Source organism: Brachyhypopomus gauderio, chromosome 18 (genome assembly GCF_052324685.1).
Source record: "Brachyhypopomus gauderio isolate BG-103 chromosome 18, BGAUD_0.2, whole genome shotgun sequence".
Classification (NCBI taxonomy): domain Eukaryota; kingdom Metazoa; phylum Chordata; class Actinopteri; order Gymnotiformes; family Hypopomidae; genus Brachyhypopomus; species Brachyhypopomus gauderio.
Genome location: NC_135228.1, coordinates 8,620,326 through 8,638,075, shown reverse-complemented (window position 1 = coordinate 8,638,075; position 17,750 = coordinate 8,620,326). Strand labels below are relative to the sequence as shown.

The 17,750-nt window shown below is 41.8% G+C and overlaps 1 long non-coding RNA gene across 1 annotated transcript; it reads right to left on the bottom strand.

Annotated features, from left to right (window-relative positions):
- Positions 1 to 3,617: 3,617 nt before the first annotated feature.
- Positions 3,618 to 16,767, bottom strand: LOC143482147 (uncharacterized). The gene is made up of 2 exons (XR_013122140.1): positions 9,501 to 16,767; positions 3,618 to 5,018 (listed from the first exon to the last, which is right to left on the bottom strand). It is a non-coding gene; the product is annotated as an uncharacterized LOC143482147 (long non-coding RNA).
- Positions 16,768 to 17,750: the final 983 nt, after the last annotated feature.

Sequence of the window (17,750 nt, the reverse complement as noted above, 5' to 3'; positions counted from 1 at the left end):
GACTTAAATTCTGCAAATCAAAATGAGCCTTTGTGCACCCTACCATCTCCAAGTCAGTGGTTTGGTGGAAGAATGGAAATAATGCAGGCATGATATGCATTTTTTATTATTTAAGTGATACTGATTTTATTGTTACTGGGTACATGTTCATATTTTCTGTAACATGACCCTGATGATAACCCTAACTGTGATTGTTACGTGTCTTGTTATGGGCACTTTGGGGTAGCTGTTTTGTTTTACAGGCTGTCCACTAAAGGGCGATGCGAGACGAGACCAGAGCTGGTGCGTTTTTCTCTTTGTGACGACTTGATATATGGTCACATTATGAACAATAACAACAGTGATGGTGCAGCAGCAATAATGTGTTTACTAAAACTGTCCACAGAGAAACTCAGTTTCATTAATCATTTATGTCATATGTCTGTCATGGTACATTCCCTGACTCCTCCCTTGGGCGTGTCTGTGTGTGTTTATGTTTGCCTGAGTACACGTGTGTTGATATGGGTTTGTATAAGTCACTGTGTGTCTTCCTTATTCGTGTCCTTATTCCTTCCATTTCTTGTCTTGTCAATGCTATGCATTATACATGTGTCTTATTTGTATCAGATTATTTAGATGTGTATGTGTCTACGTCTTTGTCAGTTCTTGACAGTAGTATGTCACCTGGTAATGGTACAAGTCATTTATGAATAAAACCCTCATCCCCACTCAGAATCACACACCAAGTCCTCATTTCCTACTTTGAGTAGGTGAAAAGTTCAGGAAAAATAGATTGCATTGCACTGGCTCCCAGTTAAATATCAAATTGATTTAATTCTCCTGTTAACCTATAAGGCATTAAATGTTCTTGCTCCACAATATCTGAGTCAACTCACTGCATACTATAAGCCATCTCGCCTGCTGCGCTCACAAAATTTCTGGATTTCTATTAGTTCCAAAAAATTGCAAGAGCTTTCTCCTTTAACACCCCTCAGTTATTTCTGACAAAGAATATTAGATTCTGACACAGTTCCAGTCTTTAAATGTAGACTTGAAACTCACCTATTTAATCAAACCTTCAGGTAATATTCTGCATATGGAGGTGTGGAGCCCCAGTCATTGAATCTTCTGGTAATCTGAGATGTTGATTCTGTCATTCAGCCGTGTCATGGATTCACTCTAGTTGTGACAATGATTTGGGTGGGAGGCAATGGCTCAGTGAGCCCTCATGACTGTGGTCACCTCCAGGCCCCTCCTTTTAGTTATGCTGTTATAAATAAGCCACATGCTAATCACTGGCACGTGAGCTATATATATGGTTGTTTAAATTGATGTTCACATGTACCTGTATTTTCTATCCTGGTTACATGCCTCTACCAAAGACAATTCCATAAAAGCACCCAGGAGATGGTCTGGCCAGCCAGTGGATGTTTGGACGCTGTGGATGGATGTGCCTTTGCTACCAGTGGACATGTTGATGCCAACTCCTACCTGAGGCTTAGCATCTATATTGGAGAGACTGTGACTGCTCAGCCTTGAGTTAGAACTTTAAATATGTACTTCCACTAGCTGGGACGCCCGATGGTGGATGGATTCCCTTTTGAATCTTGGTCTTCCCAAGATTTCTTCCTAATATGCCTAGGGAGTCGCCACTGTCTTGCTCATTGGGGATCTGGACCCATGCGCATGTAAAGCTGCTTTGTGACAACTTGTGCTGTAAAGAAGCCTATATAAACTGGATTTGCATTTCCTGAAGAAAATATTATAGGGCTTGAAAAGGGGTGCCCTAGAGTGTAATATGTGTAGAGTTTTATGTGTGTGAAACTAGGTGTGTGTGTATGGTGTCTATGGTGTGTATTGTGTATGAAGATGTGTTGTGTGTATGATGTGATCATATTGTAGCATGTATGGTGTGTGCGTGTATGTGTGAGAGAGATTGAATGATGGTGTGTGTATGGATGTATAACAGTATGTACAGTATTTATGAAGATAAGTACTGATTACGTCCCTGTCTAGGCTTTTAGGACTGCAACAGACGAAGAGTATGAAGAAACTGAGTAAAATGAGTAAGTCAGACCCTCCAGAAAGTCGCGATGTTGCGATTTGCAACTTCAACGCAACTTCAAGCAAACCCCGCGAATTCAGGGCGGTGTTGCAACTTCAGCCAATCACCGCAACTTTCCCGCACATTTGACCAATCACTGATGTCGTGTTGATGTGACGTCGACAAACTCCCGCCTTACTTCCGTATATACGTTCAAGAGGAGCAGACTGAAAGCAGCATGAGCGACGAAAATAACGGCAAAAAGATCGGGAAAAGCAGTATCCCGGTACACTACATGAAAGCGGGGATAAACTGTCCAGATCCGACCCGCGAATTGATTATCTATGCCCCCCTGGATGATATTTAATAACTATTAGAACCGGCCCGCAGGCCACAGCCGCCCGATGGTGTTTTGCACGCACAAACACTACATTCCCCACAATGCAACGGTAGCCCGCGAAGTCACTGCAGCGCACGGAAGCGGCGAGGGTCTGAGATAAAGTTTATAACTAAACTTTAAACTAGTGTTGCCACCTGTCCCGGTTTTCCCGTGCCTGTCCCGGTTTTACCGGGCTGTCCCGGTTTTTCGTCTTTTTAATATTCGGTCCCGGCAAAAAAACTAGGTTAGTTCAAACCATGATTCAGACTGTTTCTGCACACTTTAAATCTGTTTTTTTTCTCGCTGTGTCCATTTTAAACGCCTCCGGTAACGTTTTACGTTAAGTTTACGTTCGCCACGCCGCGCTCAACAACTTACGTTCGCCGCCCACCCCGCTCAACAGATTACACTCGCTCAGTATGACAGTGTCCTTGTTTTTTGTCAGACCTAGGTGGCAACCCTACTTTAAACTGAGATAAAGTTTAAAGTCAGAGATAAAGTTTATTTATCTCTGATCCATATCTATGAGTTACTAGTTCGCTCTGGCGCCAAGCACTGGCGATCGATCTCGATATAATACTTAATTTGTGTCCATTTTACAGGCCGCCCGGTAACAACTTACGTTCGCTAACCCCGCCACCCCCTCCAGGTTCAAATCTCACTTCAAGCGATCTTGAAAAGTTGGCAACCCTGAATAAATAGGTAAATAGATCATTAAAATGGACTACTAAATAGAGGAAACCATACAACATTTACTCCCTATTGTAATGTACTCACAAAAAAGCAAAAACACACCGCAACTTCCATCACATTTTTTTTGAAAAACACCCGCAACATCAAACATTTTAGCCCGCAACAATCACAAAAAAGGCCCGCGAAATCCTGGTGGGACTGGTAAGTGACAAGAAAATGTGGATTGAGTGCATATGTACAATGTTTTTATTCCAGGGTGTCTACCAAGCTCAAAACAAACAAAACATACTACAACAAAATTAGGTTGATCTATTTTACCTGGACGCCAAAATCATAAAAATAAAAGACTGTAACCTAACTTCCTGACCCAAAAACCCAGTGGACAAAGTGTAAATCAAGAGCGTCGTGTTTCCTAATCACCCAGTATGTATATATTGTTGTGGGCTGTAAACTTCTACCTACCACCTTAGCCCAGCGTGTTCGTTTGATGGGAAGGAGATAGCAGGAACCACCATACCAAAATTATAGCAATACCAAAAAGGCCTTTATTAAAACAGAGACATCTCTGGGAGAATCTCAGAGACACCAACACTACCTGTGCATCAGAGAATTCTCAAAGAGTATGTTTAGACGCAGTCGTTATATACTGTTTTCTCCACCCCTCCGTCCACTCTTCTATACCTTACATGGTAATGTCATCCACACATACCACACTTCTTCTTTCTGCCCCCCCAATGGACTTATGGTCCCTGCCGATGGACTGAGAGGCCGGAAAGAGGCCACCATACATGAAGATGCTGTAGATTCATATTTCCTCAGTGTCGGCACAATCAGGCCTACGCCTTCTGCTTTTTAGATCTCACTCTACAGTGTGGTCTGCTCACATCCTCTCCCTGGGGTTCACAGCTCGGACACATCTTAGACAATGGTTACATTTTACTTCTACATTAAACAATGATTATACTTCACTTCTTTTAAACAGTGGTTACATTTCGCTTATGTATTATGTTAAAAGAATAAACAAAGCATGTTAATTGCTAAGCAAAAAACCCAAAATCACAACAGACCCTCTCTTGATCTCTGAGAAAACAGAGATCACAAAATATCTTCCAATGTTACCCTCTCATCTGACTCCCCATGATACAACAGTGACATCATAGCTGCTTGTCCCTGAGTATTCCTCTGTTCAATCACTGTGCTGATAAACCATCACACTAAGTTTCTTACGCATGGAATACAACAACAATTTTAGTTACTATTAAGATAATAAAGGCCTTGACCCACCATGGACCCACATACACAGGGGGCAGTCCCCTGAATGTCCTGGTGAGACAAACATTTTATGGCTTCACATTCAAATCAAAATCAAATCAAATATATTTGTATAGTGCTTTTCACAACACATGTTGTCACAAATCGCTTTACAGGATTTACAAGGTTAACAATCATACGGGTCCAGATCCCTAGTGAGCAAGCCAAAGGCGACAGTGGCAAGGAAAAACTCCCTATGATGGTGGGGAATAGGAAGAAACCTTGGGAGGTCCAAGACTCAAAAGGAAACCCATCCTCCATTGGGCGGCCCGTTAACATTCTGTTACATAATAATCATCACATTAGTGCCAACTTTAATAATAGTACAGAAACAAACAAAAAACAAATAACAATAAACCAACAATAAACAAAATGTTAAACTAGGCCTTTAACGTGCCCCAGCTCTAGTGTTATTTTAACTCGTTGTTTGAGAGCTCCGTATCTCTGCGCGCTCAAGGGATGTTTCTGATGGTCGGCACTGGTTGAAGTGATACCACATTTCTTCTTTGCCCTTCAATTGGATGGCGTGTGATGTTTTCTCAATGATTTGGTGATTGGTGGATCTGCTCACGGCGTTGATTCTGACTCCTCCTTCCACCTGGACAGAATAAGCTTCACAGACAGTTTTTTTGTGCATTTTACCATTATTTGTACAACCTTGTGGTTTTCCTGTGGGATGTCGCAAGCGCGTTGGGGGGCCCCCGAAAACTTCTCACTGTCATATGAGTTCATACGGAGTGAATCCTGTAACAAAATTCACTGAAGATCTTCTGGCCAACAATACAAACACATACATTTGTGCACATATCTTTTCCTTTATCCTTTGTTACCATTTATCCTTTCCAATTTACCCTGAGATTGAGAATGATAAACCAACCCATATTTGTGTCTCAAACCCAAATTTTGTTCCACAAATTTTAGCTCCTAGGTAGTGAAGTGCATCCCATTATCTGAGTACACTTCATTTATTATACAATGGTGCAGTATCCAGTAATTTTATCAACATTTTGCAGACCCACTTAGAGTCCTCTGGCCTGGTGGGAAATGCTTCTACCCAACATAAGAATTTATCCACAGTCACTAACAAATACCTTAGTCCCCGTACTGGTATTAACATGTCAGTGTAGTCAGTCTGGATCTCCTCTCCTGGCTCCTATTGCCCAGGAAACTTGCTTAGACCTGGTCTTAAAACACAAGTTATGTGCATTACAGATATTCACATTTTCAGTCCAGTCTGCTATTAAGTCAGTTAAGTGTGGATGTGACCAGTAACACATTGTCCTTCATTTTTGCTACCTCGTGTGCTTCAGACAACACTGAATTAATCAATCGGTCTCACATTAGGTCCTTTCCAAACCTCCGTACCCCATTTACCACCTTTATTGAACCACAACATTTTTCCTGTAGTTAACGTAGCTCTGAATCCTATGGCAGAGGAGACCACTGTCCTCTGCCCTGCAAACCATCTGATGGGCTCCTGTAACATATCCTGCCTTTTTTAGCACCCACGTCTGCAGCTGCATTAACTCTGTATTAAACTGCCCCCTTTTGATAACTTGAACATTTAATGATAGCAACTCTTACCAATAGTAACAACACCTTTTACATCTTAACATTTAATGAATTTACCTCCTGAAGTGGTGTAACCTACTCTCTTTGTACAGAGTTCTACATGAACCACTCCTACCACGTACGCAGAGTGTGTACAGATGTTAACTTTCTTGCTTTCCACCCACCTTAGTGCTACAATGACAGACAAAATCTCAGCCCTCTGTGCTGATTGTACTACCCAGTTTTACCTGAATGTGCTACCCAGAACTCGTCTGCATCTCCCTGAGCTTCCATTACCACCACAAATCCTGATTCAACACCACCATCTCGACTCCTGAATCTGTCCACATGTTCGCTACCCCAGGGTTCCATTTAGCTGCATATGCCACCTCAGTTACACACTCATGTGCCAGACCTGTAACATACCATGCCATATTAATTCCTTCAAGTGAAAACATTAAGTTTTAAAACACAAAACCTTCTGTAGTGTGAACATTTGTAATTTTACAAAAGCCATGACGCTGTGACTGGTTAGAATATATAATGAATCTCTTGTGACTATGTGTGCTGTTTTATTTATTTAAACAAGTTGATGTAATAAATCAGCACCTTCCTGTCCCCCCCCTTTTTTCTGAACCACAAGAGGGTGTTTCAGAAACATCTAGAGTAATCTGCCTGTGTCTCAAACGCAGCTGGTGGCTGTGAGATGAGGCCAACGTCATGAGGTCCCTCTGACCCCAGAGAAGCTGTTATCTGATCTAAAATTAAATTATGGTCAAGATGATCGCAGCATTCTCTCTCCTGGAACCTGCTCAACATATCACATTAGAATAACTTTGACAAATGACATTGTTTTAATAAACCAAGTATTACAAGACTTATCATAGCTCACACATGGAATATTAGTTATTACCCAATGCTATAGTGGCTCTCCTAATCATTCCAGTGTCGCTAAGCAGGTGTCAGCCTCACAGGGACCACCACACCCTCAGCCTCCACCCATATGCCCCTGGTTGCAATCTCCCATACCTTATCCTGTAGCTCTTCCTCAAATTCCTCCCCATAATCTGGATCCCCTATTGGTCATAAAACAAAGTAACATGCAGTGGGTCGGGTGGCAGGACGCAAGGCTCAGAGTGATCCACAGCTCCCAGGCCATGAACACAGAGTGGACGCCTCTCGCAGTGCAGGAGTCTGACTCCAGAAGATGTGAACTGTGGGAGGCCATTCCGTGGAGATCACCAGTCCTAGAGGGCTACATAACACAGTAGCTCCTAGTTTAAAAAATGTCTCTTTTGCGGACGTTATCACGTGCAGTCTCTGATATGAGGAAGTTGTGGTTAATGGGCTGCTGGCCACATTGCACAGTCATTGGAACAGCTTTATGCAGGCTTTGGTCCCAGAATCAGCATCAGGTAAAACACAGTTGATTGCTGAATGAGTTGCTGCTTTGTTTCAACCAGAAATGACAACCTTTTGAGTACAGACAGTGAGGGACAGCATGGGGTCTGCCGCAGCTTTGGTTTGGTGCTGGTACATACGGACTTCTGGACCTCCCTTGTCCAACGGCGTTCTGAGGACACTCCCTCGACCAGCAACACTCCTGCCCACAAGGAAACATCCCCCCGACATGCCACAACCACAGTTGCCAGGACAACCCCGACCACCGTTGCCCCCTGCCCGACCCCTCCCTCTTAAACTTGAGTTAAATCTCATTGGTGGGTACTCCCACCCCTGTTGCAGATAGGGAACATATTGAGGAGTCTGGGGCGGGCCCCTGTACGCGTACACTGCCTGCGTACACTCTTTTCTAAACCAGTTAAGGTGTGAGCATTGGGACACCCGGATGTATGCTGCTTGGCTCTGATAACTTGTGGGAGTTGACTTATCCAACCATGTGACTTTACAAATGGCGGATGCTGCATGTACTGGCCATTTAACAGAGGGCCTCACCTAATGCTCCATTATGTCTAGTGAGGGGTACTTCATGTAGCAGGTGAGTTGTGCTTGCTGCATACTGAAAGGCACTTAACTTAAACAGTAACTTCACACTGTATTCCCTGACAGTGTGGTGAACTCATTAAGATTATTCTATTTGTAAGCAAAACTGCAAAACAGTTCAAACAGCTTAAAACATTAAAGTTCATACAATGATATTCAAGTTTTAATCTCAATAAGCTCAGCATTTTCAAGTGAAGACAATCACTAAACTCATTGTTTTTCATTTAATATTTGCCGAGCGTCTGACACAATGCGCTCCTGCATGCCTATTGGTTAAAACCATCTAATTAACATACTGTGATTTTTGAACAAACATGGTGGACAGTGCGGCTGGTGCGGGAAAACTACACTGTAAACCCAGCATTAAGGTTTTGCACTGTCTTAACTTTTTGTTATGTTTTAAGTTTAGATTCCCAGACCCGAAGCCATGACTGAGGTGCCCCTGAGCAAGACCCCTAACCCTCAAGCATTGTAGTATGCAGTACTTAAATATATATATATCTTAAAAAATAATATTTTCCTAAACTTATATTTTATTTAAAGTTTTATTCTTTTTTAAGTTAACTGTACTTAAAAATTATATTACATGAACTTAACATTTCTTAGGTAATCGGTTACAGCAAAACTTTTGAGTTCAGTGAACTTGTTGGGTTTTACAGTGCACTTTAACACTAAGAATATGAAGGTCCACCGTGACTATGCAAGGAAGAGAAATTTGTATGTAAGGGAATGTTAACAGAACACAGGGCACAGGGAAAACACCATAAGAACTAAAGCAACTAGCGATACAGAAACAAAACAGAACCTTATTAACTAAACCAGACTGCTAAAAACATGTGTAGCAAGGGAGTATGTCAGTAACCTAAACCGAAGACAAAACTGCTAGACAGGCAGATTCAAACACTAATAATGCATGAACATCTATCATACTCTCAGTAATAACCAGACACCAAAACAAACTAAGGACAAGGAGGCTAGATGAACCAGTAAAAATCCAATACCAGCAAAGCTTTTAAACATTTACCTAAACAAACTTATGACCCAACTGACCAGAGTAACAGAGGGAAAAAACACAAGATCACAAACACAATAACCCACGATCAGAGCATATAAAACCAGGAACTAAATCCCAGACAATAATGAGATATAATCTAGAAACAGCTGAGATGGCAAATGAAGGCAGAACTATACAATGAATGTATGACAGTGCATCAACGTGCTACCACACCTCTAACGTCTCCCAAAGCCAATATCTTATCAAAACTTATCTAGTTTAACTTGCCAAATACATCACCGTTTCACTCTGGCATGTCTACGTCACTTACTCACTTCGCTTATCCCGGTGTGTGCGCCATCTATAACTATCTCCACTAAGTCCCTATTAATTTGCAGTTAACCCTTACCGCACGACCTGACTTACTTTTATTGTCTATTTGCCTTTTTCTTGCTCCCTTAACTCCCTTCTTGGTCTTTCCTAGTTTAATTCCTTTAGCAGGATTAGCACGTTTTTTATTTTATTTTATATTTATTTATTTATTTTACCTCTGCTCGCCTGCCTGTCTTCTGTGTGCAGTGTGTTCTAATGTTGTTCACCACTTCCTCTCTTTCAGTCTCTTCAGAGTGCTCAGATTCACTTCCTCATTGGTCGCAGTTCTCCCCCCCCTGCTTGTTCTCATCTTGTCGAATGACTGAATTTGCATGGGGTTTTTTACACTCTTTGTTAGGGGTTTTAACTATTTGGAACATGGGTTTTTTACACTCTTTATTGGGGTTTTTAACTATTTGGACTGTTCTTGTTTCTACATTAACCACTGAATAGATTCCTTTTACTTCTCCCTGAGTTTTAGTGGCATTCTCCTGTGAGGAAGCTGTGGGCATTACCGGGCCTTGATCATAAGGTAGCACATTTTTCTGACTGTCTGCTATCTTCCTGGCCTGTTCCCCGATAGCCCAAGCCAACAAACTTATATTTTGCATCGCAATGCTAGTTCTCTTTCACAATTGATTATTTTACGGTTTAACTGCGCTCGCTTCAATCTTTCTACATTCTCATGTTGCTCTTTCAGTTATTCTAATTTGCAGAGAGACTGATGATTTATGGTCAATGATGTCACCTAAAGACACACAGTCGTCACCTGCCTGTCTTGGTCACCTCATACTTTTAATGTCTCATAACATTAGTTGTATGAATTACTTTACAAGTCACAGTCATTTGTTCCTATATATGTGGACACTTATGTTTTCCACTTACATAAACCAACACCATAAACCAACCATTTTACATCAAACTTTTACATACGTTTCGCATTTCCTCACCAGCCATTGTTGTTGATAAAAAAACTGATACTCGCCTGCAGTCGTCTTCAACCTTACTTTAATAGATTGAGGGCTCTGTTGACACCGTAAGGTTTACCACCCTCAATCAATTCAGGTTCTTGGTCCGAAACCAGGCGATTTTGGGGGTACCTCAAGTCCCCGGGACGCCTGTGACCCAGCTGACTCGAGAACGCCGCTCGGTCTTACCGTCGCCTCGTCAGGCAAACGGGAGGGTTTGCCACACCCCAGGAAACAAAGAAACACTTATTAGGCTATTAGGGACTCCAACCCTGTTTTCATAGGGACTCCAACCCTATAATTCCTTTTAGGGACTGAAACCCTTTTTCATTTTAAACCATATATTTTACCTTTTAAACCAAACCAAAAAAGATAATAAATTTTTTTTTTTTTTTAATTGCTATTTAATTTAGCATCGACCAAACACCATTAGTTCATCACAATTTGGAATTATACAAATGTGCAGAAATTTTGTTGTAACAGGTATTCTGCTTTACCTTTAATTGAGCCGGCTCAGACGAACTAACGGTATTTTAGAAGACGTGTTCCAAAAAATCTATCTCCTCCCATCACGTCGGAAGGTCACCAACTGTTGTGGGCTGTAAACTTCTACCTACCACCTTAGCCCAGCGTGTTCGTTTGATGGGAAGGAGATAGCAGGAACCACCATACCAAAATTATAGCAATACCAAAAAGGCCTTTATATTAAAACAGAGACATCTCTGGGAGAATCTCAGAGACACCAACACTACCTGTGCATCAGAGAATTCTCAAAGAGTATGTTTAGACGCAGTCGTTATATACTGTTTTCTCCACCCCTCCGTCCACTCTTCTATACCTTACATGGTAATGTCATCCACACATACCACACTTCTTCTTTCTGCCCCCCCAAATGGACTTATGGTCCCTGCCGATGGACTGAGAGGCCGGAAAGAGGCCACCATACATGAAGATGCTGTAGATTCATATTTCCTCAGTGTCGGCACAATCAGGCCTACGCCTTCTGCTTTTTAGATCTCACTCTACAGTGTGGTCTGCTCACATCCTCTCCCTGGGGTTCACAGCTCGGACACATCTTAGACAATGGTTACATTTTACTTCTACATTAAACAATGATTATACTTCACTTCTTTTAAACAGTGGTTACATTTCGCTTATGTATTATGTTAAAAGAATAAACAAAGCATGTTAATTGCTAAGCAAAAAACCCAAAATCACAACAATATACAGTGGACTATATACACACATATATAGACAAAAAGTATATATATATATATATATAACTAGAATCCTTAAAGCACAGAAACAGATTTTCTCACAAGCCACCCAGTTCACTACAACCAACGAAATGGAGAAAATATTCTCATCTTGGTTTGCGTCCTTGTCGCTTTAATGGACATACACTTGTGGTGGCACCCTGCAGCAGCCAATCAATACACGCCAGCGGGATCATCCGGGGAGGCCGGTACAAAAGGGAGGAACCCACATCTGGACGGGGAGGAACTAAGGCCAAAACGTGGACAACACACACAGCAACACAGTACCTTTTATAACAAAATGACAATGACCACACAGGGTCATAACAGTGCATAGTGTGTGTCCAGTTGCAGAGGGAGGTGTTCAGACTCAGTGCACTCAGCTTTCCAATCAGGTGCTGAGGAATGATGGTATTCAATGCTGAACTGAAGTCTATGAACAGCATTCGAGCATAAATGTTATGCTGTCTTTATTGTTCTGGCAGGTTACAGTCAGATGCATGATGGTGGGAGATGATTGGAACGATATGCACACTGCAGGGTGGCTCATGAAAGGCTTTTCAAAGCACTTAATTATGATGGATGTGAGTGTAATGGGACGCTGGTCATCGAGGCAGGACACTGAAGACATCTTTGGCACTGGCATGATGGTTGATGGCGCTGCTCGGGGAGATGTTGAAGATGTCTGTGAAGATGCCGGACAGCTGGTCTGCACATCCTTTGAGCACTCTGCCAGGAATGTTGTCTGGTCTGACAGCTTTCCATAGGTTGACTCTGTGTAGTTTTCTTCACATTGGCAATGGTAAGGCACAGCAACTTCTCATTGGAAGGAGGGGTGGTCTTCCTCACTGCCATATTGTTATGTGCCTATAAGTATATCAGAAAATTTGAATATTGTGAAAAGGTTCAATATGAAAAACACCTGGTGCCACACACTAAACAGCTAATTAACTCAAAACACCTGCAAAAGCCTTTAAATGGTCTCTCAATCTAGTTCTGTAGGCCAGTGGTTCCCAAACTTTTTCTGCCGTGCCCCACTTTAGTAGATGAGAGTATTTTTGCGCCCCCCCCATATTGACACATGTGCACGTTTTACTTCCAAGCTCCGCGCCCCCCCTGCAATAGCTCCGCACCCCACCTAGGGGGCGCGCCCCCCACTTTGGGAACCACTGCTGTAGGCAACACAATCATGGGAAAGACTGCTGACTTGACAGTTGTCCAAAAGACAACCATTGACACTTTACACAAGCAGGACAAGACACAAAAGGTCATTGCTAAAGAGGCTGTCTGTTCACAGAGCTAACAGGGATAACCGCACCCTGGAGAGGATTGTGAAACAAAACCCATTCAAAAATGTGAAGGAGATGCACAAAGACTGAACTGCAGCTAGAGTCGGTGCTTCAAGAACCACCATGCACAGATGTATGAAAGACATGGTTTCAGAAGGAAGAGAATCCACGTTGCTTGAGTTCCAGTGTAAAGTTTCCATGGTCAGTGATGGTTTGGCGTGACGTGTTATCTGCTGGTGTTGGTCCACTGTGTTTTCTGAGGTTCACGGTAAATGCAGACGTCTACCAGGACGTTTTAGAGCACTTCATGCTTCCTGACTGTAAATGACTAGAGTCATTTGGAGTGCATGACTCAGGTGCCCAGTGTGATCAATCAGGCGTGGCTGTTAACAAACTGATGTAGTGTGTGTGGTATGAGTGGATGAGATAGAACCAGTTTCTCAGCATCATTCACCAGTAGTGCAGAGGCAGCAATTGGCCTCAAGCAGGCAGACATGCCCTGTAAAACACAATCAAGAGATTTTGAAAGATATGTAACAGACCTATATTTACCACTATGCTCTTGGGCCAGGACCACTGCTGTAGTGACCTCTTTATCAGAGACGTACAGATGAAATGGCAGTTCATAGTTTTGTCTATGGCCAGAGGTGAGGTCAAGGCCCCTTTGAGGGATCTGAAGGTGTGCATCAGTGCAGAAGATCTACTCAGGATGATCTTTAGAGCAGCATTCTCTCACACTTGGCTATCCAATGGCAATAGTAGTTAACCAGCTCCAGATAGGAGATGGTAGGCAGGCACCACTGCAGCTTGGAGGCGGATACCTTTAACAGAGACACAGAACCTTGTTTACAGGCAGAGGCATCAGTGGCTGAGAGCAAAATGTGTGTGCATAGCTGATAACAGTCAGGAGGAGGTGTCCATGCAGCCAAGGCGTCCCTCACGATGGTGAAGAACACTACAGTGAGTCACTGAACCCTTGAGGGGGGTGGCTCCAAGTGAATTATCATCCGCTAAAGATGAAAACAAAATCTGACGACTATCTGGATGGACTGGCACTGAGAAAAAGGCAGAACAAATGTCAATAACAGTAAAGTTACAATGTGAACCATGAATGGAGGTTAGGATTAACTTGCTGGCCAAAACTGTGAAGGGGGTGGGCCTCATTATGGGGTGTGGCAGTAGAGGGTAAAAGCAGGTACAGGGAGATGGGGGGTCAAGTTCCTCCTACAGCTCCTCCCTTTTCAGTACCCTTCTGAACTTCCTACTTCATTCCAGTCTGTGCTGGAGGACTAGAGGAGTACGCATGCACAGCATGGCTTTCTTACCTTATCTGCTACTGCTGTACAGTTTTAAATTTTCAAAAGTTAACCTTTGCTTCGTTCAAAACATCAAATAATTTGCGCATATAATCATAAACAAGCTCATAATGTCATAGCTAATATCAGCCAAATCATTATCATAACTAAAATGAGACCCCATGTCTTAATTAAGGGCACTCCCAGTACTAGAACAAAATACAGTTTTAATGATAATACATGTAGTTAAATACAGAACGAAGAAGATGTGTCAACACAATTGGGTAAGAATAATAAAACATATGATTGGTGTTCTTATCAGGAGAGGAGGAACAGTAGACTGGATCTAGGGGTAGTGGAAAAGAGAGAGAGAGAGAGATGTTCTAATTGAAGAGCAGACACACAGATAAGGGAGTGAACTGAATGTCAGTGTTCTGTCAGTAAATCACAAATTCCCTTACACACACTTCTCTCATTCATTGATCCCCACTGTTTGCCTCCTAAAATAATCTCTGCTGAGCTGAATCTGTAATCAAAAGCATATGCATCTAAAACAGGAACAAATAGATACGTAGACTTATGGGTAATGGCACATCCAATCCCTGTGCATTTGGAAAGCATATGTTACAGGACACTTTAGTGTGTGTGTGTGTGTGTGTGTGTGTGTGTGCAAGACTCAAATATGTGTGTCAGATAGATGATGTCCTCTCATGATGAATAGGAAGAAGAGGATGTCTGTCTCTTTTGCTATGGTACTGCAGGCCTTCAGGGTTAGGGTTGCAATTGGGATTCATTTTCACAATTATTTTAAATGCAGATTACACATTTGGTAGAGTATGTCACATGTTTACCTTTTAGTAATTTGCAATCAGCCATGTTCACTTCTGATGATACGCTATCTATCCACTTATATTTATAAAGGTCACAGATGATTACTGTAACATTGATGACGGTGGTAAGAATGATGATGATAATCCAGATGATTACTGTATGTGATGGTGGTGGTGGGATGATGAAGATGATAATATTGACTGTTGTGATTCCTGTGTCAGATAAAGAACTGTGAGGCATTTCATTGGCATGAGCTACTTTATAATTAACAAATGGAAAAATGAAGCCCACTATCACTTCTGTGTTTTTAATTTTAATGACTTTTTCCCCTGGTTCCCTGTTTCAATTCTCAGCCACGCCCCTACTATCACAGTGACAATGTTGATGCTACTAACAATGACAGAAATCAAAATGATTGCGGTATTGAGGATGGTGGTGACAGTGACATGGTGCCTATTAAATGATGTTACATGTATATGCCGTTGTTTGGAGATGGCCCTGTGTGTCTCTGGATGTTTACAGGTAGCGATCCACATCTCCAGTTGTTATGGCCTATTCTATGTTGTGGGCCGCAACAGCAACAAAGAAGGTGTATCCGTGGGAACACAACGTAAGGCAGCAGATTCTTCTCAATTTAAATCCCTCAGTCTTCCAGCTTTAATCTGAGATTCTGGCACATTTCCAATCTTTCAATCTAGACTTAAGACTCACATATTTAATCAAGACTTCAGTTGATATTGTACATGTGAAGGTGTGGAGCTCAGAGGCCCCCAGTCACTGAGTCTTCTGGTAATCTGTGAAGTTGGTGCTGTCATCCAGCCATGTAAATGTAAAAGTAAACTTAAATGTAAATTTATTTATATAGCACTTTTTTGAGCCCTTGTTCCAAAGTGCTTTACAACTCTAAAAATAAATGGAAAAATAAAGAAGAAATAAAATATACAAGACAATCAATAAAAAAATTTAACATTTTACATAAAATGCATAACATATAAAAACATAAAAGAAATTAAATAAGTAAGTAACAAAATTAAGTAAAACTAAGCAAAACCCAACACTACAAAAGTTAATTGTGGATTGTTTCAAAGGCCTAGAATAAAAATGGATTTTCAACAGTTTTTTAAAAAAGATGATATGGAATCTGCTAATCTGATGTTTACAGGAAGATTATTCCAGAGTTTAGGTGCATACACAGCAAAGTCATGATCACACTTTTGCTTAAGTTTTGTTCTCGGCACCATGAGAAGCCCATTGTCAGTAGATCTCAGTGATCAGATGTCATGTGATCACTCCAGTTGTGACAATGATTTGTAAAGCAATGGCTGAGTGAGCCCTCATTAATGTGGTCACCTCTAGATCCCTCCCTTTAGTTATGCTGCTATAGATAAGGCAGTCAGTCCCTATCACCACTGCAGTCACCACAAGCACCTTCAGAAGCCATCTTCATCTCCTGGGGGAGGTCCTTAATAGGAGAGGGAGATTTGAGGAGCAGTCTGGAACACACAAACAGGCCAACGGGCATAATACAGCATGCATAATAATTCATGCACACACACACACACACACACACACACACACACACACACACACACACACACACACGCATTCACATACACGCATTCACATACACGTTTGGATGTGACATCTATTTTGTCTGTCTTATCTGTCTGTGTACCTATGCTTAGTAGCACAGTAGCATTTTTGCACAGTAATTTTTCTATTTACATATTGTGCTGTGTGTACTTTTAAGTAGCCGCTTACAGTCTCGTTGTACAATGTATACTGTGTATAATTACAATAAAGGCTATTCTATTCTATTCTATTCTATTCTATTCTATTCTACATTGGTACTATATGACACACATATTTCAGTTCTGAAATCAATGTTTCAGTCTATATTTTTGTTGAGATATGAAGATGCTTTCTAATTGGTTATTTTTATGTTATTGTTTATTTAGCTTCAAGAGCACAGCATCAGTAAATAGACAAATTTTGGGGGAATAGAGGAAAAGCAGACACACAAATGTGTGTAGCATGCTGAATAAAGCATTGCTGAACCACATAAGCTTAATGAATGTAATAAGCTTAATGAATGCAAAGCTCCCCCAGGGGCCACCAGTGAGTGACTGGCTGCTGAGGCAGGGGGGGGGGGGGGGGGGGCAGTGATGAAAAGGAGGAATAGACAGACACAAACAGGTCTACCATTTTTGTTACATTTAACAGCTTAACCATTCAAATCACCTTCATACATTTCTAAAGATTACATGCCAGCTTGTAGGTGAAGGACTAGGAGAGAATGATATCTTTCCATTTTCTTGCATGTATATTCTAGGCATGATAACATATAACTGTGTTATATGCTGCAGTTATTTGGTGTAAGTTATAGGACACTGACACAACAATCACACATACCAAAAGTTGTATTCAAATGTCTGGAAGACCTGTTAAGGATCACTGGATAATTTTAAGCCTGATTCTCTTTGGATTTCAGCCAGAGAGCAAACTTCAAATGGAGAGGGAGAAATATGGAGAGAGACAGAAAGTGATAGAGGTGGGGGAGGGGGGGGATCAATGGCAGTTCATTAGGAGATGAAAGACGTGTGTGAGCTCCAGAATGCTGTGGTCATGACCAGAGCACACTCTCTCTCTGTCATCGGAATCCCAGTGGACCTACAAAACACACATGCACGGTTGCTCTGTGTTCAGGGCTGTTTGTCCTGTCATTTCTTCAGCCTGTGTGTGTGTGTGTGTGTGTGTGTGTCACTGTGCATGTGGTCAAATTCCAAA